This window comes from Mus caroli, unplaced genomic scaffold, assembly GCF_978045245.1.
Source record: "Mus caroli unplaced genomic scaffold, Mus_caroli_1 scaffold_5, whole genome shotgun sequence".
NCBI classification, from domain to species: Eukaryota; Metazoa; Chordata; class Mammalia; order Rodentia; family Muridae; genus Mus; species Mus caroli.
The window spans coordinates 111,768,342-111,792,861 of NW_028227260.1; the positions used below are offsets into that span (position 1 = coordinate 111,768,342).

General features: G+C 37.4%; 1 long non-coding RNA gene across 1 annotated transcript; it reads left to right on the forward strand.

Moving 5' to 3' along the window:
- Positions 1 to 7,113: 7,113 nt before the first annotated feature.
- Positions 7,114 to 19,669, forward strand: LOC147004737 (uncharacterized). Its single transcript, XR_015047102.1, has 4 exons — positions 7,114 to 7,163; positions 8,622 to 8,750; positions 11,262 to 11,325; positions 19,576 to 19,669. It is a non-coding gene; the product is annotated as an uncharacterized LOC147004737 (long non-coding RNA).
- The last annotated feature ends 4,851 nt before the right edge of the window (positions 19,670 to 24,520 follow it).

Genomic DNA, 24,520 nt, shown 5'->3' on the forward strand with positions numbered 1-24,520 from the left:
ATATTAGCCCAGAATCTCAGTATGCCCATGAAAAAATTCACAGACCACATAGGTGTAGATGAGAAGGAAGAATTTCAACTTAAAGGTCCAGCAAATATCTTCAACAAAATATATAAGAAAACTTCCCATACCTAAAAAAAGAGATGGCCGCGACCATCCAAGAAGCATACAAAACTCCTAATAGACTGGACCAGAATAGCAATTCCTCCTGACACATAATAATCAGAACAACAAATGCACTAAATAAAGAAAGAATATTAAAAGCAATTAGGGGAAAATCTCAAGTAACATATACAGGCAGACCTATTAGAATTACTCCAGACTTCTCACCAGAGACTATGAAAGCCAGAAGATCCTGGACAGATGTTATACAGACAGCAAGAGAACACAAATGTCCGCCTAGTCTACTGTACCCAGCAAAACTATCAATTACCATAGATGGAGAAACCAAAGTATTCCATGACAAAAAAAAAATTCCCACAATATTTTTCCACGAATCTAGACCTTCAAAGGATAATAATGGGAAAACACCAACAAAAGATGGAAAATACACCCTAGAAAAAGCATGAAAGTAATCCTTCAACAAACCTAAAAGAAGCAGCTGCAAGAACAAAATCCCAACTTCAACAACAAAAATAACAGGAAGCAATAATTATTTTTCTTTAATTTATCTTAGCATCAATGGACTAAATTTGCCAATAAGAAGACATAGACTAATAGACTGGCTACAAAAACAGGACCCAACATTTTGCTGCTTGCAGGAAACCCACCTCAGGGACAAAGACAGACAGTAATTCAGAGTAAAAGGCTGGAAAATAATTTTCCAAGCAAATGGTCCCAAGAAACATACTGGAGTAGCTATTCTAATATCGAATAAAATTGACTTTCAACCAAAAGTTATCAAAAAAGACAAAGGGGGGAAATCATAGTCATCAAAGGTAAAATCTACCAAGATGAAATCTCAATTCTGAACATCCATGCTCCAAATGCAAAAGCATCTACATTCATAAAAGAAATTTTAGTAAAGCTCAAAACACATATTGTACTCTACACCTCATGATGCCTTCTCCAAAACTGACCATTTAATCAGTCACAAAACATGCCTCAACAGATATAAAAATATTGAAATAATCCCATGCATCCTATCAGATTACCTCAGAAAAAGGCTGATATTCAATAAAAAATATAGATAACAGAAAATCCACATACACATGAAAGGTGAAAAACAATCTACTCTATGATAACTCGGTCAAGGAGGAAATAAAGAAAGTAATTAAAGACTTTTTAGAGTTTAATGAAAATGAAGCTACAACATACCCAAACTTATGGGACACAATGAAAGCAGTCCTAAGAGGAAAACTCATAGCTTTGAATGCCTCCTAAAAGAAACTGGAGAGAGGATGCAGGAGCAGCTTGACAGCACAACTAAAAGCTCTAGAACAAAAGGAAGCAAATTCACCCAAGAGGAGTAGAAGGCAGGAAAACATCAAACTCAGGGCTGAAATCAACCAAGTGGAAACAAAAAGAACTGTACAAAGAATCAACCAAACAAGGAGCTGGTTATTTGAGAAAATCAACAAGTTAGATAAACCCTTAGCCATGTTAACTACAGGACACAGGGACAGTATCCAAATTATCAAAACCAGAAATGAAATGGGAGACATAACAACAGAAATTTAGGAAATCCAAAAAAATCATTAGATCCTACTACAAAAGCCTATACTCAACAAAACTGGAAAATCTGAATGAATTGGACAAATATCTAGACAGATATCAGGTACCAAATTGAAACTAGGAGCAGATAAACCCTGGAAATACTCCCATAACCCCTAAAGAGATAGAAGCAGTAATTAATAGTCTCCCAACAACAACAACAACAAAAAAAGCCCAGGATCTGATGGGTTTAGTATAAAATTCTATGAGATGTTCAAAGAAGACCTAATACCAATACTATTCAAACTATTATGCAAAATCAAAAGAGAAAGTACACTATTCAATTTGTTCTATGAAGCCAGAATTACAATTGTACTCAAACCATACAAAGACTCAATGAAAGGAAACTCAGACCGATTTCCCTTATGAATATCAATGCAAAAATACTCAATAAAATTCTTGCAAACTGAATCCAAGAATATATCATGATCAAGTAGGCTTCATCCCTGCGATGCAGGAATGGTTAAGTATACAGAAATCTATCAACTTAATCTACTATAGAAACAAACTCAAAGACAAAAACCACATGATCATCTCATTAGATGCTGAAAAAGCATTTGACAAAATGCTACACCATTTATAATAAAAGTTGAGGAATTCAGGAATTCAAGGCCCATACCTAAACATAGAAAAAGTAAGAGACAGCAAACCGGTAGCCAACATCAAAGTAAATGGTGAGAAACTTGAAGCAATCCTACTAAAATCAGGGACTAGACAAGGCTGCCCACTTTCTCCCTACTTATTCAACATACTAGTTGAAGTCCTAGCCAGACCATTTCAACAACAAAAGGATAACAAATGAATACAAATTGGAAAGGAAGATGGCAAAATATCACTATTTCCAGAAGATATGATAGCATGTATCAGTAACCCCAAAAATTACACCAGAGAAAGCCTAAACCTGATACACAACTTCAGTGCAGTAGCTGAATATAAAATTAACTCAAACATGTCAGTGGCCTTTCCCTACACAAAGGATAAAGAGGATGAGAAAGAAAATAGGGATTCAACACCCTCCACAATAGTCAAAAAATATATAATTCCTTGGTGTGACTGTAACTAAGGGAGTGAAAAGTCTCGTATGACAAGAACTTCAAGTTTCTGAAGAAAGAAATTGAAGAACTCAGAAGATAAAAAGATCTTCCATATTCATGGATTGGTAGGATTTATATAGTAAAAATGTCTATTTGCTGAAAACAGTCTACAGATTCAATGCAATACCCATCAAAATTCTAACTCAATTTTTCACTGAGTTAGAATGGGCAATTTGCAAATTCATCTGGAATAACAAAAACAAAAACAACAAAACAAAAAAAAAACCAAAAAACAAAAATACAACCAAAAAACTAGGATAGCAAAAACTATTCTCAATAATAAAAGAACCTCTTTAGGAATCACCATGGCTGAACTCAAGCTGTACTACATGATAAAAACTGCATGTTACTGGTACTGCAAAAGACAGGTAGATCAATGGATTAGAATTGAAGACACAGAAATGAACCCACCCTGATATTCCACCTCACATAAGTCAGAATGGCTAAAATATTCAGGTGACAGCAGATGCTGGCAAGGATGTGGAGAAAGAGGAACACTCCTCCATTGCTGGTGGGATTGCAAGCTTGTGCGACCACTCTGGAAATCAGTCTGGTGGTTTCTCAGAAAATTGGACATAGTACTACCAGAGGATCCCGCAATACCACTTCTGGGCATATATCCAGAAGATGTTCCAACCGGAAAGTAGGACACATGCTCCACTATGTACATAGGAGCCTTATTTATAATAGCCAGAAGCTGGAAAGAACCCAGATGCCCCTCAACAGAGGAATGGATACAGAAAATGTGGTACATTTGCACAATGGAGTACTACTCATCTATTAAAATGAATGAATTTATGAAATTCCTAGGCAAATGGATGGACCTGGAGGGCATCATCCTGAGTGAGGTAACCTAATGACAAAAAAACTCACAGAATATGTACTCACTGATAAGTGGATATTAGCCCAGAAAGTTAGAATACCCAAAATATAAGGTACAATTTGAGAAACACATGAAAGTCATGAAGAACAAAGACCAACGTGTGGACACTTTTCCCCTTTTTAGAATTGGGAACAAAACACTCATGCAAGGGAGTTACAGAGGCAAAGTTTGGAGCTGAGACGAAAGGATGGACCATCTAGAGACTGCCATATCCGGGGATCCATCCCATAATCAGCCTCCAAACACTGACACCATTGCATATACCATCAAGATTTTGCTGAAAGACTATGCCCGGACCTAGCAAACACAGAAATGGATGCTCAGAGTCAGCTTTTGGATGGATCACAGGGCCCTTAATGGAGGAGTTATAGAAAGTACCCAAAGAGCTAATCGGATCTGCAACCCTATAGGTGGAACAACAATATGAACTAAACAGTACCCCCCAGAACTCGTGTCTCTAGCTGCATATATATCAGAAGTTAGCCTATTTGGCCATCAGTGGAAACAGAGGCCCATTGGTCGTGCAAACTTTATATGCCTCAGTACAGGGGAATGCCAGGGCCAAGAAGTGGGAGTAAGGGGGTAGTGAGGGGAGCTTGTGGGGGACTTTTGGTATAGCATTGGAAATTTAAATGAAATAAATACCAAATAAAATAAAAACATGAACCCACACACCTATGGTCCCTTGATCTTTGACAGGGGAGCTAAAATCATCCAGTGGAAAAAAGACAGCATTTTCAACAAATGGTGCTGGCACAACAGGTGGTTATTATGTAGAAGAATGAGAACTGATCCATTTTTATCTCCTTGTACCTATCTCAAGTCTAAGTGGATCAAAGACCTCCACATAAAATCAGAGACACTGAAATTTATAGAGGAGAAAGTGGAGAAAAGCCTCGAAGATATGGGCACAGGCGAAAATTTCCTGAACAGAACAGCAATGACTTGTGCTTTAAGATTAAGTATCAACAAATGGGACGAGATAAAATTGTAAAGCTTCCTGTAAGGCAAAAGACACTGTCAATAGGATAAAAAGGCCACCAACAGATTGGGAAAGAATTTTTACCAAACCTAAATCTGATAGGGGACTAATATCCAATATATACAAAGATCTCAAGAAGCTGGACTCCAGAAATTCAAATAACCCATTAAAAATGGGGTACAGAGCTAAAAAAGAATTCTCAACTGAGGAATACCGAAGGGTTGAGAAGCACTTGAAAAAAATGTTCAAAATCTTTAACATTCAGGGAAATGCAAATAAAAACAAAACTGAGATTCTACCTCACATCAGTCAGAATGGTTAAGATAAAAAATTCGGGTGACAGCAGATGCTGGCAAGGATGTGGAGAAAGAGGAACACTCCTCCATTGTTCGTGGGATTGCAAGCTTGTACAACCACCCTGGAAATCAGTCTGGTAGTTTCTCAAAAAATTGGATATAGTACTACCTGAAGATCCAGCAATTCCTTTCCTGGGCACATACCCAGAAGATGGTCACACTGGTAGTAAGGACACATGCAGTAGTATGTTCATGGCAGCCTTATTTATAATGGCCAGAAGCTGGAAAGAACCCAGATGTCCCTCAACAGGGGAATGGATACAGAAAATGTGGTACATTTATACTTTAGAGTACTGCTCAGCTATTAAAACAATGGATTCATAAAATTCTTAGGCAGATAGATGTATCTGGAAGATATCATCCTGAGTGAGATAACCAAATCACAAAAGAAGTGACTTGAAATGCACTCACTGATAAGTGGATACTAACCCAGAAACTTACAATACCCAATATACAATTTGCAAAACACAAGAAAATCAAGAATGAAAATCAACGCGTGGATACGTCATACATCCTTAGAATAGGGAACAAAATACCCATGGAAAGAGTTACAGAGTCAAAATTTGGAGGTAAGGTGAAAGGATGGACCATCCTTAGACTAACCCACCTGGGCTTCCATCCCATAATTATCCACCAAAAGCAGACACTATTGCACATGCCAGCAAGATGTTGCTGAACACACCCTGATATAGCTGTCTCATAGGAGGATATGCCAGTGCCTTGCAAATACAGAAGTGGATGCTCACTGTCATTTATTGGATGGAACACAGGGCCCTAATGGAGGAGCTAGAGAAAGTATCCAAGGAGCAGAAGGAGTCTGCAACCCTATAGGTGGAACAACAATATGAACTAACCATTATCCCAAGAGCTTGTGTCTCTAGCTTCATATGTAGCAGAAGACGGCCTAGTCGGCCATCACTGGGAAAAGAGGCCCCTTGGTCTTGCAAACTTTATATGCTGCAGTACAGGGGAGTGCCAGAGCCAAGAAGTATGAGTGGATGGGTAGGGGAGCAGGACGGGGAGGGGGAGCGTATAGGGGACTTTCGGGATAGCATTTGAAATGTTCATGAAGAAAATATCTAGTAAAAAATTGAAAACAATCAAAAAACAAAGAAAGAAAAGGAATACACCTCACAATAAAGTTGGACAAGGCATGAAATAGTACAAAAGGAGTTATAGAGAAATATGAAAATTAAAAATTATCATTGGGCATATGTGTGTGTACAGTGTGTGTGTGTGTGTGTGTGTGTGTGTGTGTGTGTGTGAATGTGTGTGGGTGTGTGTGGGTGCCTGTGGGGGTGTGTGGGTGTGTGTTGGGTCAACATAAATTTAAACACACCGGATGCATGCCTGGTACCTGAAGAGGCCAGAGGAGTGCAAATAAGTGCACAAAACAGTGGTTGGAAAAATGACTCAGCTGTTAAAAGCACCTGTTCTATGCAGATGACCGGGCACAAAACACCCATATCTTGGATCACAATTTATGCACAGCTAAAGTTTCAGAGAATCAGTGCACACTTCCAGCCTCTGTAGGCAACAGAGGCATAAGTGAGAGAGAGGGCCAGAAGGGTCAGGCACATTCTTGTAATCAAGGTCAGTACTAGGAAGGTGGAGACAGGAGGGTACCAGGGGATATAGGGGATCTGGATGCTCCCTTCTGATCCCTTAGGACAGAATAAACTCTTGTGGTGTGCGTAAGTACATTCAGAAAAAGTCCACACACATTAAATGTTATGCACATAAATAAATAGAAACCAAAATTGCATACAAGAGCCTCTACATTTGAAATAAAGTAGTATCGTTTGCATTGTTTCATATGTTTCACGTTTGTTCAAGTATTTCAAGTCTGTATGGACTTATGAACCTAGAAAGTGTCTTAAAGCCAGTAGTAGCTCATTCCCACCTCCTGAAAACTCCCTTTGAAGCAATGGTGCCTGGTACTCCATGTACGCATGCGCAGGATATATTCAGCCAATCAGTGCAGTCCCTGGGTGAGACCTGTTTACTCCAGCTTGCGTCACAAAGGGTCCTCAGAAGCCTCTGTCCAGGCATCTCTGCTGACAACGTTTTTTTACCGTTGAGGAGCTGAGCACGGAAGGGTGCTGTTGGGAAAGTGTTCACCTCTGAGATAACCTGTAAGTGATAATTTGCTCTGATCAGGGTTGTTGGACAGTTAATCGAGGTGTGTCACAGTGTGGCATATCAGGCCCAGGTGGTCACTATGTGAGGAAAAGCCTCCTGGTCCCCATTTCCTATGGCTTCTGATTGTTAAATGAAGGTGGAGGACCATATTCATGGCAGAATATTGAATAGGTCAGGGCCTTAGAGGATTGTGAACCCTTGGAGGACACAATCTTGGGTCCTGGGGATAGGATCAGCGAGCTGGCTGAAGGATTGGGGGTCGAGGGAGCATGGGTCTGTGAGTGAGGAGCCTTGGAGCTTGTCCTGTGTGCTGTAAGGAGCCTTAGGGTCCAACTTGGTGCTTGTCCTGTGTGCTGTCTGGGATCCATTAGAAATACACTGAGGATTCCTCCCTCTTCATTGTCTTCTCTATGGTGTGTTCCTTTGGTATACACTGTATGGACATTGCAGAGAAGGGAGTGGTAGAGGAAGAATGAATGAAAAGAAGAAGAGGAGACATTGCAAGAGATTAATAAGTAATCTGGGAAGGATTCTGAGCACCGATCCTCCTGTCTCAATCGCCCATGTATTGGGATTAAAGACTTGCACCACCAAGTTCAGTGTTTTCACTCAGTTTTATTTCTATAGAAAGGGATCTTCCTTTGTAGCTCAGTCTGGCCTGGCTTGGGCAGGCCTTGAACTAAAAATCTGCAGATGTTTGAAATCCTCGGCTTCCCCCAATCCCACGTTTCTCCAATATAAGGATTTTCTGTGTGGGTGGTGGTGGCGAGTGTTTGTTGTAGACTGAGCATTGGGTCTTCTTGACATGAATATATAGTTACCATGCTCGTTATCTTTCTGAATAGTACTGTGAATTTACTTTAAAACTGAGATACACTGAAAAACGGAATTGCTGATGTTTTGTTTTAAAAGAATCTTTGGGATATAGGATCAAAATTCAGATACCTCAAAGTTTAAATGCAACACATTTTGCTCATCATTTTTGGTGGGAAGGGGAGGACTCACACATTAAAGGCTGGCCTGTTTTTGCCTTTTTTTAAACTGAGAAATGGTAGATTGTTAACTTGGGTTCTAAAGAAGGTTTTTAACTAAGTAAGTTAAAGAAGATTTTAAAACAAAGTTGGGAGGGAGAGGGACATGATAAATGGGATATATGGAGGAAATTGTAAGGGAAAACATATATATATATACATACATACATACATACATATATATATATATATGTGTGTATACATATATATATATGTCACTATATTGAATATGTATTCAAAACTCTATGATAAAGACAAATTATTAAAAATATAAGTGTTAAAAAACAAAAGAAACAATCTTTCAATGAGCTAAGATAATTATTTGAATTTTTGACATTTATAACTATTTAAATGATACCTTTGGATTCAGATCGCTATGTTTTTATTCTTTTTTCCTTCTTATTTTTTTTAACTGAGAAGACAACTGAGTGCTTAAGAGAAAAATGGCAAAGAAAATGTGGGTGGTACCAAAGAACGGTTACTTATTACTTCTTGACTATGATGAAGAAGAAGATGACATAAATGTTTTGGAGGAGGCTCATTCTGAAGGTATAATATATCCAGTCTTCGGTATTGATTGTGTCCTGCAGTTCCTTAGACTTTTACCAACTCACCTGCAATGGAACAAGTCTTTTCTAAGAGTTTTCATATACTTCATTTCTAATTTTACCTATATCTATATATTCCTATACCTGAGTTTTAGCAGTGCATATACCTACTCTTGGCACTATAGTCACAATATGTTGAGAAACAATAACTTGCTATGATTTTACCCCAGGAAAATACCTGAACATTGTTCCTATATGTTAGCAAAACATGAATTTATTTCATATAACCTTTAAATAAATTGTTTCATTCCTTTTTTTCTATTATATATTTTCTTTATTTACATTTCAAATATTATCCCCTTTTCTATTTCCCCTCTGAAAATCCCCTCTCCTCTCCCCTCTCCCCCTGCCTCCAACACGCCCACTCCCAATTCCTGGCCCAGGCATTCCTTAATACTGGGCATAGGACCTTTACTGTACCAAGGGTCTCTCCTCCCATTGATGACCTACTAGTCCATCCTCTCCTACATATGCAGCTGGAGCCATAAGTCCTACCATCTGGTTTATTTGATTGGTGTTTTAGTCCCAGGGAACTCTGGGGGTACTGCTTAGTTCATATTGTTCCTCCTCCTATGGGGCTGCAAACCCCTTATGCTCCTTGGGTACTTTCTCTAGCTCCATCATTGGGGACCCTGTGCTCAGTACGATGGATGTCTATGAGCATCCATTTCTGTATTTGTCAGGCACTGCCAGATCCTCTCAGGAGACAGCTATATCAGTCTCCTGTCCCCAAGCTCTTCTTGGCATCTTCAACAGTGTCTGGGTTTGGTGGTTATTATGGGATTTTTCCCTGAGTGAGGCAGTCTCTGGATGCATTCAGTCTCAGCTCCAATCTTTGCCTCTGTAACTCCTTCCATGGGTATTTTGTTTCCCATTCCATTCCCGCCAGAAATTCATAAAAACAAACTGAAGACCAGTCTTCATTTTCCTCTACCTGGTGTTGAAAGGCCAGATTGCCGAAATTTGTCTATATAGGATCCAAACAGCCTCAAAATCCTGAGGCTCCTCTCAGCCTCAGAAGTACTGGGACTTCTGACATAATTCAGGACAGGCTGTGTTTATTTGTGTGTTGTTTTGGTTTAGGGAAGTAAGCTCTAACTCTGTATCTCAGGAGTGTCTGAAAACGTGTGCAGCTTGAACTGGCCTTGAAACTGAAGTCCTCAGCCTTACAAATGTACTGGGGCCTGGGGATATATGCCTGTTTTATTTTTTATTTTTAAATTTTTTTCTTAATTGAACATTGAACACAGAGCTTCTTGCTGTATCAGTAAAATATATGTCCAGACAGGCAGAACTTTATAATTTAGATTTGTATTGCGATGAAAAAGATTGAGAGCTTGGTTGTGATCATAGGAACTATGATTTTATTTGGAGATTGAGATGCAGACACATTTGCTCTAACTTATCAAAAACCTAGCAGGAATGGGACCAAAATGCAGATCCTTCTATGATTAGATGTAAACCCACTTGAAGTCACAGTTAAAGCCATCATAGTGTGTGTGTCTGTGTGTGTGTGTCTGTGTGTGTGTGTCTGTGTGTGTGTGTGTGTCTGTGTGTGTGTGTGTAAGAGAGAAAGAGAGAGACAGAAAGAGAGAGAGAGAGAGAGAGAGAGAGAGAGAGAGAGAGAGAGAGAGAGAGAGAGAGAGAGAGAGAGAGAGAGAGAGAGAGTTTTAAACTGAAAAATAACAAACTTTTAGTCCTTTATAGTAAGGAAGCCCAAGATACTTTATTCAACTTAATTCTTTTTTTAAAAATGTGTACATATTAAAGTTAAGGTTTATAATGTCTATCTTTGAAGCCAACTATTCTGTTCCATGTTTAAATACTAAAGTCTTTAGTATTAAATCAGAGGGTAATAGAAATATGGTTTTATCTTTAAACCCTTCATGCAATTATGAAGTGCTGCTTTTGTAAAAATCATTCCTTAATGTTATTTTATATTTCAATTTTATTAGTTTAAGTGATTTTTTTGATTCAAATGGCTTGAGAAAATTTATTTTTTTATTTTAAATCAGAAAACGTAAGTTTCTCAGTGGAATGGCAGCGTTTTGCATGTTCTGTAGAGACACCAATGGAAAACTGTAATTTGTTAAGTGGTGAACAGCAAGATGGGAATGCTTCAGAATTGGACCTTATGGAAGATACCAGATATCTAATGTTGGGCATTGATGTTACACTTCCTTTTTTCTCAGTTATTCTTCTTAGGATTGTAATGGAGATCAAAAATCTCATATTGCATCTCTTGTCTTTAATCACAACATGTAAATAAATAGCTTAAAATATATTTCTAGATGACAATTAGACATTACTTGATTTTGTTTAACTTCTAGACAAATCATAGATGTGCTTTAAAACCTAATGTTGGCACTATGCCTGAATGATCACAAAGCATTTCATTAAAATTTGCAAAATAAAGTAATTGTTTTAATATCTTGTTTTATTACCAACCCAGTACAAAATCCAGTAACTCATGATGATGGGAATGCAAATCCTGAAGGAATAGTTGGAGATACACGGTAATATGTTCAAACTTATTATTTCCTTCTTAGTGTAAGTACTTCCAGAAAAGTTTAATTGATTGTGTAGCAAGAAATCTATATTAATAATTAGAATATGATATATGTTATAAACAATATTTCCGTAAGATTAATCCTTAATTTGAATGGTTTTCTTGGAGGGTGTAGTGCTGTGGGTCAAACTCTCATCGTCCTGCTTTTAGCAAAAGCTGAGCCATCAAAAGGTATCCTTACTTTTTAAAGCTTTAATTACTTCATAGATCTCCAGTACAAAATATTCTGGGAAAATTTGAAGGTACGTTTTTTTGGATATATAATGTGTTTAAAACTATATAGTATTAACATAATTTACATATTAGGAAATATTAGTTAATATACTATATGACATCTTAATGAATTATTCCTATTTATATGTAGTATTTTGTGAATATTTTTATTTTAATTTATTTATTATTCTATATTATCTTCCTTTACATTTCTAATAATAGCCCTTTCCTGGTTTCACCCCAGAAACTCCCTATTCCATAACCCATCCCTGTGCTTCTATGAGGGTGTTCACCCCCCCACACCCACTCCCACCTCCCCACCCTGGCATTTGCCTACACTGGGGCATTGAACCTTCACAGGACCAAGGACCTCTCTTCCCACTGATGCCTGACAAGGTCATACTCTGCTATATATGCAACTGGAGCCATGGGACCCCCTCTTTTGTTGGTGGATTAGTCTCTGAGTGCTCTGGGGGGTCTGGTTCGTTCATATTGTTGTTCTTCCTATAAGGTTGCAAACCCCTTCAGATCCTTCAGTCCTTCCTCTAACTCCTCCACTGGGGACCCATTGATCAGTCTGATGGTTGGCTGTGATCATCAGCCTCTGTTCTTGCCAAGCTCTGACAGAGCCTCTCAGGAGAAAGCCATATTAGGCTCCTGTCAGCAAGAACTTGTTGGCATCCACAATAGTGACTGGGTTTGGTGTCTGTATATGGAATGGATCCACAGGATGGGCAGACTCTAGATGGTCATTCCTTCAGTCTCTGCTCTGTACTTTGTCTCCATATTTCCTCCAAGGAGTATTTTGTTCCGCATTCTAAGAAGGACTGAAACACCCACACTTTCCTCTTCCTTCTTCTTGAGCTTCATGTGGTCTGTGAATTACATTTTGGGTATTCTGAGCTTTTAGGCTAATATCCACTTATCAGTGAGTACATACCATGTTTGTTCTTTTGGGATTGGGTTACCTCACACAGGATGATATATTTTAGATCCATCCTTTTGCCTGTGAATTTCATGAAGTCATTGTATCTGTACCATTACCATACATTTTTATCATTATTTCTCTATAATACAGCTTGAGGTCGGGGATGATTCCCCCTGAAGTTTTTTATTGTTGAGAATAGTTTTTTTGATATCCTGGATTTCTGTTATTCCAAATGATTTTTCAAATTGCTCTTTCTATCTCTATGAAGAATTGAGTTTGAATTTTGATAGAGATTGCATTGAATCTGTAGATTGCTTTTGGCAAGACGGCCATTTTTACTAAATTAACTGTGCCAATCTATGAGCATGGGAGATCTTTCCATCTTTTGAGATTTTCAATTTCTTTCTTCAGACTTGAAGTTCTTGTCATACAGATCTTTCACTTGCTTGGTTTGAGTCAAACCAAGGTATTATAATTTGTGACTATTGTGAAGGGTGTTGTTTCCATAATTTCTTTTTCAGCCTGTTTATCCTTTGAGTAGAGGAAAGCTACTGATTTGTTTGAGTTAATTTTATATCCAGCCACTTTGCTGAATTTGTTTATCAGGTTTAGGAGTTCTCTGTTGGAATTTATGGGGTCACTTACATATACTATCATGTCATCTGCAAATAGTGATATTTTGAATTCTGCCTTTCCTATTTTTATCCCTTTGACCTCTTTTTGTTGTCTAGTTGCTATGGATAGAACGTCTAGTACTATAGAATACTACTATATTATATACTACTGTGAATAGGTAGGGAGAGAGTGGGAAGCCTTATCTAGTCTTGTCTTGTCTGATATTAGTGGGATTGCATCAAGTTACTCTCCATTTATTTTGATGTTGGGTACTGGTTTGCTGTATATTGCTTTTACTATGTTTAGGTATGGGCCTTGAATTCTTGATCTTTCCAGGAATTTTATCATGAAGGGTTGTTGAATTTTTGCAAATGATTTCTGAGCATCTAATGAGATAATACTGTGGATTTTTTCCTTGACATTGTTTACATTGTGGATTTCCATAATTTGAACCATCTCTGTATCCATGGGATGAAGACCACTTGATCATGAAGGATGATCATTGTAACATGTTCTTGGATTAGGTTTACCAAAATTTTATTGAGTATTTTTGCATCAATATTCATAAGTGAAACTGGTCTCAAGTTTCCTTTCTTCATTTGGGTCTTTGTATGTTTTGGGTATAAGTGTAATTGTGGCTTCATAGAACAAATTGAATAGTGTTCCCTCTCTTTTTAATTTTGCGTAATAGTTTGAAGAGTGTTGGTATTAGGTCTTCTTTGAAGGTCTGATAGAATTCTGTACTAAACCCATCAGATCCTGGGCTTTTATTTTTGGTGAGGGGGTTGGGAGACTATTAATGATTGCTTCTATTTCTTTAGGGGTTATGGGAGTGTTTGCAGGGTCTATCTGATCCTGATTTAAATTGGGACCTGATATCTGTCTAGATAATTGTCCATTTCATCCAAATTTTTCAGTTTTGTTGAGTATAGGCTTTTATAGTAGGATCTTTTTTTTTTTTTTTTTTTTTTTTTTTGATTTCCTAAGTTTCTGTTGTTATGTCTCCCTTTTCATTTCTGGTTTTGTTAATTTGGATACTGACTCTGTGCCCTCTCTTTAGTCTGGCTAAGGGTTTATCTATCTTGTTGATTTTCTCAAAGAACCAGCTCCTGGTTTGGTTGATTCTTTGTATAGTTCTTTTTGTTTCCACTTGTTTGATTTCAGTCCAGAGTTTGATTTTTTCCTGCCTTCTACTCCTCTTGGGTGAATTTGCTTCCTTTTGTTCTAGAGCTTTTAATGGTGCTGTCAGGCTGCTAGTGTATGCTCTCTCCAGTTTCTTTTTTGGAGGCACTCAGAGCTATTAGTTTTTCTCTTAGGAATGCTTTCATTGTGTCCCATAAGTTTGGATATGTTGTAGTTTCATTTTCATTAAACTCAAAATAGTCTTTAATTTCTTTCTTTATTTCTTCCATGACCAATTTATCATTGAGTAGACTGTTTTTCAACTTCCACGTGTATATGGGTTTTCTATTATATTATTATTGTTTATTATTATTATTATTATTATTATTATTATTATTATTATTATTATTGGGGTTAAGACAGGGTTTTTCTGTTTATCCCTGGCTGTCATGGAACTCATTTTGTAGACCAGGCTGGCCTTCAAACCAGAAATATGCCTGCCTCTGCATCCCAAGTGCTGGGATTAAAGGCATGTGCCACCATGCCTGGATTATTTATATTATTATTGAAGATCAGCCTTAGTCAGTGATGACTTGATAGGATTCATGGGATTATTTAAATAATTTTATATCTTTTGAAGCCTGTTTTGTGACACATTATATGGTCAGTATTGGAGAAGGTATCATGAGGTGTTGAGAAGAAGGGACATTCTTTTGTTTTATGATAAAATGTTCTATGATATCTATAGATATAGACCTCTGTTAAATCCATTTGTTTCAAAACTTCTGTTAGTTTCACAGTGTCTCTGTTTTGTTTCTGTTTCCAGGATCTGTCCGTTGCTGAGAGTGGGGTGTTGAATTTTCCCACTATTATTATAGGGTACAATATGTACTTTGAGCTTTAGTAAAGCTTCTTTTATGAATTTGGGTGCCCTTGCATTTGGAGCATAGATGTTCAGAATTGTGAGTTCATCTTTGTTGATGCATCCTTTGACAAGTATTGTGACAGTCCTTATCTTTAAAAAACAAAAACAAAACAACAACAACAACAAAAAATTGTTTTGGTTATAAGTTGATTTTATTCCATAGTAGAATGGCTATTCTAGCTTGTTTCCTGGGAATATTTGCTTGGAAAAATTTTTCCAGGCTTTTCCTCTGAGGTAATGTCTGTCTTTGTCACTAAGGTGGGTTTCCTGTATGCAGCAAAATCCTGGGTTCTGTTTATGTATCCAGTCTATTAATCTATGTCTTTTTATTGGGGAATTGAATCCATTGCTATTAAGAAATATTAAAGACCAGTGACTGTTGGTTGTTTCCTGTTACTTTTGTTGTTTGAGGTGGAATTATGTTTATGTTGCTACCTTCTTTGAGGTTTGTTGAAAGAAGATTTCTTTCTTGATTTTTGTATGGTGTAGTGTTTCCCTCCTTGTGTTGTAGTTTTCCATCTACCTTTTGAAGGTTTGGATTCGTGGAAAGATATTGTGTGAATTTGGTTTTATCGTGGAATATTTTGGTTTCTCCATCTATGGTAATTTTGAGTTTTGCTGGGTATAGTAATCTGGGCTGGCAATTGTGTTCTCTCAGAGTCTGTGTAACATCTGTCCAGAATCTTCTGGTTTTATAGTCTCTGGTGAGAAGTCTGGTGTATTTCTAATAGGTCTGCCATTTTATGTTATTTGACCTTTTTCCCTTACTGCTTTTAATATTCTATCTTTATTTAGTGCATTTGTTGTTCTGATTATTATGTGTCAGCGGGAATTTCTTTTCTGGTCCAGTTTATTTGGATTTCTGTAGGCTTCTTGTATGTTCATGTGCATCTCTTTCATTAGGTTTGGAAAGTTTTCTTCTATAATTTTGTTGAAGATATTTGCTGGCCCTTTGACTTGGTAATCTTTTCTCTCTTCTATACCCATTTTCCTTAGGTTTTGTCGTCTCATTGTGTCCTGGATTTCCTGGAAGTTTTGGGTTAGGAGATTTTTGCATTTTGCATTTTGCATTTTCTTTGACTGTTTGACAATGTTTTCTATGGTATCTTCTGTACCTGCGATTCTCTATTCTATCTCTTGTATTCTGTTGGAGATTCTTGCATCTATGTCTCCTAGGTTTTCTTTCTCCAGGTTCATCTCTCTTTGTGAGTTTTTATTCTCTATTTCCATTTTTAGATCCTAGATGGTTTTTGTTCAATTCCTTCACCTGTTTGATTGTGTTTTCTTTAACTCTTTAAGGGATTTTTGTGTTTCCTCTTTAAGGACTTCTAGCTGTTTTCCTGTATTTCTTTAATGGAGCTATTTTTGTTCTTAAAGACCTCTATCATCAGCATGAGATGTGATTTTTGAATCTGAATCTTTCTTTTCCAATGGGTTGTGGTATCCAAGTCTTGCTGTGATGGCCAAACTGGGTTCTGATGATGCCGACTAGTTTTGGTTTCTATTATTTATATTCTTGCACTTAACACTTGCTATCTCATTTTCTTTGGTGCTACCTTCCCTTGCTGTCTCTGACTGGATCCTGTCCCTCCTGTAATCCTGGTTGTGTCAGAACTCATTGGAGTCCAGCTATCTGGGATTCTGGGATCCTGCGATCCTGATATTCTGGGTGTGTCTGAACTCCTGGAAGTCATGCTGCCTCTTGGATCCTGAAATCCTGGTGTGACCAATCTAGTGAGATCCTGCTGTGTCAGAGCTCCTGGGAGTTAAGCTTTTTCTTGGTGTTGCAAGATTTGGTGGGGTGCCAGAGCCCTATGTTTTCTCTAGACACAGTTGCATGCTGCAAGGAACCCGTGCCTCTGGCTGGGAGGATGATTTTGTTTCCCTGGTTCTTGTGGGGGTCCCAGATACACAGGGTGTTGGGAAAGATGTCGTGCCCTCAGCTGTGATCTTCTGTCAGAACTCCAGTGTTCCTGGGTGTCTCTGATCTCCTGGGAGTCGAGCTTCCTCTGTAATCCTGTGATCTTGGGCATTTCAGAATACCTGGGAGTCATGCTCCCTCTGGGTGTTTTAAGAGTGGGTGCAGAGCCAGTACCCCAGGTCTGATCCAGGTGCAGTTTCAGACCAGAAGGAATCCATGCCACTGGCAAGGCAGGAGTTCCTGTGTCCCTGGATCCTTAGGGACTCAAGTTACTCCTGATGTTGATGCCATTGCTGTGATCCTGGGTGTGTTAGAGCACCTGGGAGTTGAGCTTCCTCTGGGTATTGTGGGACTAGTTGCAGAGTCAGCACCCAAGGTCTACTCATGACACAGACTCTTGCAAATATTTTTGATTTAGCATCATGGACTTATTTTTTCCTGTGGTACAGAAGTGAAAATGGTGCTTTTTGCAGAGGTGTGACATTAATGAAACTTAATTTTTATTTTTTTGTATGTTTGTGTGTGTGGTGTATATATACAAATGTAGAGGGCAGAGGAGGATGTTAGATTTTGCTCTATTACTTTCCACTTTATTCCCTTAAGACAGGCTCTGTCACTGAACATCCAGTTAGACAAGCAGCCAGCAAGTCCTAGCAATTCTCACTTTGCCTACCACAGTGCTGCTATTGTAGAAGCAACCATCCATGGTTGGTTTTCTAGATGGGTACTAGATTCAAATTTGCGAACCTCCTCCTTTCACAGTAAACCCTCTTAACTATTGAGGTATCTTCATAACTGCTTTGAAGGGATTTTAGAGGAAAAAAAAAGATGTAAACTTTTTTATAGTTCCATGTATTCAAACCTAAGTGATATGTATATAAAATTCTGTACATGCAACAGTTTTTCATTGACCTAGTATTAATTTTATATTAAGTCAGTTTCTTTTCTAGGACTCCTCTGTGCTTCTTTCTTTATTCAACACAGTGCAAAACTGAATTCTTTAATGTAACCCTTATTACTGTTTTTAAAATTTTATTTTATGGGTATGTTTGTTTGGCTTGCACACAGGTTGTATGTCTGGTACCTGAGGAGGCCAGATGAAGGCATTGATTCCCCTGGAACTGGAGTTATAGGTTGTGAGCCATCTTGGAGGTGCTGGGAATCCAATCTCAGATCTCTGGAAGGGAACCAGTGCTCTTAACTGCTGAATCATCTCTCCAATCCCCTCACTGTTTTTTGTTTTGTTTTGTTTTGTTTTTTCATAAAATGAATTATGTAACTGAAAGTAAAAGACAGCTTTACTAACCAGTGAGAGAATGATACTCAGATCCAAAAGAATCTGTTTTAAATTATATGTAATTGAATGTTACATTAGCTTTCTTAGAAGACAATAATTTGTCTTTGAGATATGGTCTCACTATGTAGTTAAGGCTGGCCTGAATTTTGCTATGTAATCTATGTTGTCCTATACACTGGAAATCTCCTGCTTAAGCTTCCTAGACTAGGATCATAGGCCCAAAACATCTTAAATGGCTTAGGAAACAATGCTCTTAATAATTATTTTTCAGACATATTTGTATATTAGTGTTTTGCTTACAGGTATATATGTGCACCACATATGTTCCTGTTGCCCATAGATATCAGATGATTATTTGAGATACCTTGGACCTGGAGTCACATAAAGAGAAAACACATGGAAACTTATATCAAAGATTCTTTCAAAGAAAGCAACCAGAAATTAGAATGACTTTGGCAAATGAACAAATGGGAGAGGTAGAGGTTTTAGTTTGGTAGGGTCACATTTGTATCATTTAAAAAATTATATGTGGCTGAGTTTTTTTTTTTAAAAAAAAGCCATGTCTGAGATTTTAGTAAAAAATGTGTGACTTTGATTTTGTCTAAGCATTTAACCCTATAACTTCATGCCTTCAAGGAAACTAAATCTAATTCTTAGAAATCTGTGAAAATTTTTATTTTCTACTTTAAGTACCTGTTAATGAGATTTTAAAATTTGATTTAATTTCATTGTGGAAACACAGAAGTCTTGCACAAAATCTTAGAAATGTAATTTATGGTTTATTATAACAATATGGAAAAGGATCAATTACATATGCAGACAATTTATATATTTTAATTGACTTATGTTTTGCACTAAGTCTTAACTGAATAAATATAGGAAAATAAATTATACCTTATATTTGGTAGAAATTAATGAAAAAATACTTTGAAATACAATTAATTTCCTAAATTAAGATGTATATGTATTAAAACCTCTTTAATTTTGAAAAGCTAAAACATAAAAGAAGACTTCTCTGATAATCTGTTAGGGAAAAATCTGTAATGATTTCCCATTAGATAATTTTGTACTGCTGTTTTTCTTTTTATAGTATGAAATGGTCAATTTAATTTGTTTTGAGTGTTCTTTTTTCATATTGGTATGAAATGTGACTGCTTTCATTACTTTGCTTTACAGCGAGGTGATCAACAACAAATTGTGTGAGCAGGATATAACTACATTTCAGAAGTTTGATATGGATATACAGAAATTCAATGAAGAACAAGAAAAATCAATGGTTAGTATCATAACTAACTTTATAATTAACCTAGTATAACTAAGTATCAGGTAGGAATGGAGAAACTAGCCTTGTGTTGGGCACATGAACCTAAATTAAGTTTCATTATCTATCTATCCTTGGTTCTGTTCTAGTCCTACTGAATTTTAAACCAGAGAAGTATGATCACATACTACTATATCAATGAAAACCACTAGGAATTTTATGGTAGTCCAGATCATAAATTTTCAAGAGGCAGACTTTTGCTGAAAGATGAAAAGAGGATTACCAGTTTTTACAAAAGGGAGCACAGTATGTCAGCCTCAGGTACAGTTGATAGGAGAGTGAAAGCTTACTTACTGGTGTCATCTGGACTCTGTTGTTAATATTAGAAAGCCAACTCAAACTGGTAAATCAGTTCTTACCATCATAACTTAGTACAGATTTAGTAACAACAGTGGATGGAAACATCCTGTTTCCATCAGGCTGTCTCAACAACCCTAGCAGAATATTCCTGTGGAAGAATATCACCGAACTATCTTAGATCATCTCTCCATTACTGTACCAATGACTGTAGTCATCACATGGTTTCCAAGTAAGATCTGAGATGATGACCATATTAACTACTTTTTTATTTGATTGGTTAATAGTTTCAGAAGTATTAAATTTGAAAGGAACAGGAGATCCATTCCTGCCTGGGAAGGCATTGAGGAAGCTGCCATTATATGTCAGTTCAAGAAAGAGATAGGGACTGAAGATAAAAAAAAAAATACTCCAATTGAAGGCAATTTTTATACCTTGAACTCTGGATGAAATTTCAAGGGGGAGTGATCATCAGTGTAAATGAGGAATCTAAAGACAGACCCCCAGAGAACTTAAATATTTGTAATTCTGCATGGGGCAAGGGGGGGGGGTTGAGAAGGAACCAGCAAGGGAAGAGAACAATTGGTAGAAAGAATACTACCATAAGTGAAGGAAAAATTTAAGGAAGAAAAGTTCACTAACTGTGTCATATGTTGCTAATGGGCCAAATAAGACAGATTTGCAGGGCTGGAAGATGGTTTATTTGGTAATCTTTCTCAGTGTAGGCATGGAGACCCGAGCTTATATTCCCTGAGTAGGAATGCATGTACACACCACCACCACTACCACCACCAACACAACCACCACCAACAAACTAGCAAAACTAAAAACAAACCACCACAACAATAAAAGTTAGTGTGGTGGTGAGCATTTTAGAACCACCAAACTCAGATTTAGTTCAGAGAAAAAAGATTCCCAGAGCTTCCTAGCCACCAGGTGTAGCCTAATGGATGAGCTCTAGGTTCAGTCAGATCCTGTCTCCCAAACAGTAGGGTGCAACCAAAGAAGACACCCAATATTAATCCTTTGTCTCCATATGTATGCACGTGTACGTTTTTTAAATGGAAAATACGCAAAGTGGAAGTCATTGTTCTTAATCAGGATGATTTGAGTGGAAATGTGAGGTTAAACTGATCACAATAAATAAAGGACAAAATAGGAATGTAGTGTCCCAAGGAGAAAAGGTGTAAAGAGCTTGTCTTAATGTTTTATAAAATGCAAATTACCATGGTTTTGTGCCAACATAAAGAATACAAAGAGAAAGGTATATTTCTACTTCCATGTGTTACTTGAGATTGAAACCTAGAGAAAACCAATCTACCACTAAACTTTATCCCCAGACATCTCTTTACACTTTATTTTGAGGTAGGATGTCTTTAAGTGATCAAGACTATTCATGATCTTGTGATCATTGTAACTCAAACTTTATAAAAGTTAGTTTTATAGGCATTACATTGACAGCCAGCTAGAGTCATAAATTTAAAATAACAGTTACAATTGCTGAAACTCTTGACAATAGTTGAGACAAGTGAAGATGTTGGACTTAGTAAAGAATAGTGTAAGGCATCCTTACGAAAGGAAGAGAAAGTAGAAGAAGTGGCACATACACCTTAGGTTGGGGGTACATACAGAGATGAGGTAGTGAACCAACTCTTGGGATTGCTTCTGCTATTTAGTAAAAGGAGGCCATTGTATGATAAAAGCATTAACACTAGCTAGAGTTAAGCTTCCAGGGCTAGGATATTACCAAGTTCATGTTTACATGGTGCATGCCTATAAACATAAGCACTTGAGAGGCTAAGGCCAGTCTCTGCAGCATGGCAAACACTTTCTCATAACAAAAAAAAAAGTTTTATTAACCCACAATTGGTAGTATAGTTGTATTTCATGTTACTTAAAAATATAAGTATATTTAGTCATAGTTGTTAAAATGTTAAATCACTTAGAAAACTATTCCTTTTAAGTTTCATATTGAATTATTTTTGCTCATGTAAACATTTTAGTATTGGAGATACATTTAGTGGTTGACTCTTAGCCTAGCATTCATGCTGCATGGCAGTAACAACAAAATGAACAGAATTGTTATAGTAATGTTTTCCTTTTACATTTGTAGAGCAATTATCAAAAAGAACAACAAGCATTAAAACTGTCCAAATGTAGTCAGAGCCAGACCCTGGAAGCAATTAAAGACATGCATGAGAAGTCCATGGAAGTATGCATGGAGGTATGCACATAGTCAATAAAATGTCCTTAGGAAACTAAATATGTTTTAGGAATCAAAAAGTTTAACTACTTGCTATTTTGAATTATTTTTGACTGAAGTGACTGATATTATTTGTAAAATCTTAATGACTTTGTAGGAATTATTGAAGACATGAAATGATAAACTGGGAATTTGACCTCAGATGTACCTCATAGTTTATTAACAGTATAATTATCTGGCTTAACTATATATAGCACATTTATACATCATTTGCACAGAATCTTTCCTATTTGTATGCTTGGGAGTTTGTTTAGTAAGAAGTCCTTTTCTCTTTTAGGGTTTGATGAACTTGGAGACCAACAACGAGAACTTGGAGACCAACGACGACGACGATATGCTTTTTGATGTAGATGGTGAACTGAGAAAATAAATGTCTGTGTTTAAAAGAGACATTATGAAGCATACTCTGAAGTACTCATCTACTTTCCCATCTTCAGACTAATGAAGCATACATATTTTTTACTTGCTGGTACATTTGTAACCAAATAAAAAAATTCGCAAACTTTTTTGTCCCCTATGAAATTGAGTTTGAAAAACTCTTTAATCCTTGTTATTCTGATGATTCTAAGAAGGAAGTTAAACCCCACTGATGTGATTATAAAGTCAACTAGGAGGTATACCTCTAGAGTCAAAATAGAACTCCTTTATTTTTAAACATCTTTAATCATTTTCTTGTTTAAGTGTAAGAGCCTCTTTATATTAACTTCCAAACAAAATCTAAATGAATAAGTGAGTGGCAAATAATCCCTTGTACCGAACTTTCACACACTAATGTAGTGCATTATTTAAAATTTATTCTTTAATCTTTTTTTAAAGTCCAGACTTTATCCCCCTCCTTGTCTGCCCTCTGACTGTTCCACATGCCATAACTCCTTCCGCCATGCCCCCCACGCCCCCACTCCCCATCTCCAAGAGGATGTCCCCACCATCCTACCCCCACCCCACCAGACCTCCCTACTCCCTGTGGCCTCAAGTCTCTTGAGGGTTAGATGCACCTTCTCTAACTGTGTCCAACCCGGGAGTCCTCTGCTGTATATGTGTTGGGGGCTTCAAATCAGCTGCTGTATGCAGCCTGGTTGGTGGCTCAGTGTCTGAGAGATCCTGGGAGGTCCAGGTTATTTGAGACTGTTGGTCCTCCTACAGGGTCGCCCTCTTCCTCAGCTGCTTCTAGCTTTTCCCTAATTCAACCATAGGGGTTCCCCGCTTCTGTCCATTGGTTGCATGTAAATTTCTGCATCTGAATCTTTCACCTGCTGGTTGGGTCTTTCAGAGGGCAGTCATGATAGGCCCATTTTTGTTAGCACACCATAGCATCAGTAATAGTTTCAGGCCATGATGCCTCTCCTTGAGCTGCATCCCAATTTGGGCCTGTCACTGGATCTCCTTTTCCTTAGGCTTTTCTCCATTTTTGTCCCTGTACTTCTTTCAGACAGGAACAATTCTGGGTTAAAGCTTTTGACTGTGGGATGGCAACCCCATCTTTCCACTTGATGTCCTGTTTCTCCACTGGAGGAGGGCTCTACAAGTTCCCTCACCCCACTGCAGGGCATTTCATCTAAGGTCCCTCCCTTTGAGTCCTGAGATTCTCTCACCTCTCAGGTCTCTTGTACATTCTAGAGGGTTTTATAACCTCCTACCTATCAAACATGCCTGTTTCCATTCTTTTTGCTGGTCCTCAGCGCTTCAGTTCTTTTCCCTACCCCCAAAATACCTGATCATTTTCCTCTCTTCCCCTCCTTGTCCCCTTTCCCACCCAGGTCCCTCCCCCCTCCCTGTAGTGATTTTTTTAACCTTCTTAACATTTCTAATTCTTTTTATTCATAAAGATAATTGAAATTTATTTTTTAATCATTATCTTATTAGTTCCCAAAGGTATGAGATACAAATATAGAAGGTTCATTGGTTTGATTTCATTTCATTTCATTTCATTTTTGTGATAGCCACTTAGTATGTTGTTTATTGTCCAGGAAGGTCTAGAATGTTTAGGTTCAAGGTGATCCCAGCATTCCATGTAGGTGCTATTACAGGTATGTGACAACATACCAGGCTTACACTGTTTTTAAGAAAATAGTCCCACAAAAATCTCCTATAAACATTATAAAATTAACACTGTCAGCTCTGAGAGATGAGAATATTTCCTGTTCACTTACAAAATTCATTGAAAGAAAGTGTATTTGTTTCTTGAAACAAACTAAACTGCTAACTCTGAGGCAGGATAAAAGGACTGATTAGTCCCCTCT